The sequence below is a fragment of the Thalia democratica genome, chromosome 5, assembly GCF_965202585.1.
Source record: "Thalia democratica chromosome 5, ktThaDemo2.hap1.1, whole genome shotgun sequence".
Classification (NCBI taxonomy): domain Eukaryota; kingdom Metazoa; phylum Chordata; class Thaliacea; order Salpida; family Salpidae; genus Thalia; species Thalia democratica.
This window is the reverse complement of record NC_139169.1, coordinates 33,418,381-33,420,108: the sequence shown is the minus strand read 5'-3', so window position 1 is coordinate 33,420,108 and position 1,728 is coordinate 33,418,381.

Genomic DNA, 1,728 nt, shown 5'->3' with positions numbered 1-1,728 from the left:
CTGACGATACATCATTTTAAAAACATATTTCACTAAATTGTTATAAAAATCTTAACTTTTAGTTGATCATTGTAATGGTATAAATAACCATTTCTAAGATGCATAAGTTTTAATTGTTCAAAATATTGAATTTTTAACTAATTTTTTTTCTACCGGTACGTTAATATATCAGGTGAAAGAATTACTAATTTTAGTGAATATATACAGTATTGTAATTATACTCTGCTTTTACTGAAACATTTAAGCCTGTTGTAACTTTATTTATCTTCAGTGAAGACGTTTTATTTATGTACAGTATTAAATCATATTATATAGATATTATTAAAAGCAAAGCTTTAGCAGTAGAATCATTAGAAAATATTGTTTTAAAGAATGATAAGTGTATAATGAAGTACTCAATTATGGTATTGCATTGTTTTTTTTTTTTGGGCGTAGTATTTAATGCAAATAAAATATTTAACTTTAGTTTTGTAGTTATTATTGCCTTAAAAAAATTGTAGTTATGTATAGTTTACATCAACAACGTGATTCTTTTAGTTTTGGTCGATTTTTGTATACATTTATATATACATATATTTCTATTGTATGTAAATGTTGAAATAGAGAGGCTCACTACAACGAAATGTAAGTGCTGGTATATATTAATAAAACACTAAGTTTTTGAATACAACTATTTCACTATTCTGTTAAACAAGCTGAAGATCTGTTCTGTTTAACAGAGTAGTGAAACATTTGTATTTGAAACTTAGTGTTTTAATAATATATACACATATATATAAATTTAAGATGTACGGTGGTTATTCAAACTTGAACACCTTCTACAGAAACCACTTGAAGGGCTTTTAAATAGTTTACTAGAAAAATGCGATTTTAAGAAACTAGTACACATGTTTCATAAAGCAAAACGCTTTAGTTATCAGCTAGTTAAATTTGAAATAACATGCTCTTTACTTAACAGAGATGTAAAATTTATACAAAATAACGGTAGAACTTTTTATGTGTAAAATTGCTTCAATCAGTTCTGCCCATAATTTGATGTGATTTCATTTAAATTATAGGGTTACATGACTATTCAAATTCGGACAACTCAAATTCCGACAATTCAAATTCTTAAAAAAATATTAAAAGGACTATATCTCAATAAGTAATATAAATTTGAAAAAAATAAAAAATACATATGTAGATCTTAATAATATCTGAAGCCACTTTTTTTCAAAATCTAAAATACTTTTCAAGATATTTTAAAATTACTAAAAATAACTATGTTTTTTACAATATATAAACCATATCTCAAAAAATATTAAATGTTTTGCAAAAAGAAAAAAATGGCCTGTAGATATAAATATGATTTACATATGCATTTTTTATTTAAGTCAAATACACATTACTTTTTTAGTTGTTTTAATCTTTTATTAAGAATTTGAATTGTCCGAATTTGAATAGTCGTGCACCCGATTTCATTTAAATTATAGGTAGTGTTGAGATTTAGCTGCAATTAAATAAAAAAATTAAACAGTGTCTAGGCCTTGTATAAATATTATGGTTAGTTTTAGTTGTTAAGACTTTATAAACAAAAACAAAACAATCTAAATACAAATAAACTAATTGTTTGATTTGTATATACATTTAATTAAATTACATTTTCTAAACTAACAAAAGTAGTGGCTAGACTTATTAAAAGATTATATACAATTTTACTTTTAAGATTTAGTATAAAAAAAAAACTGT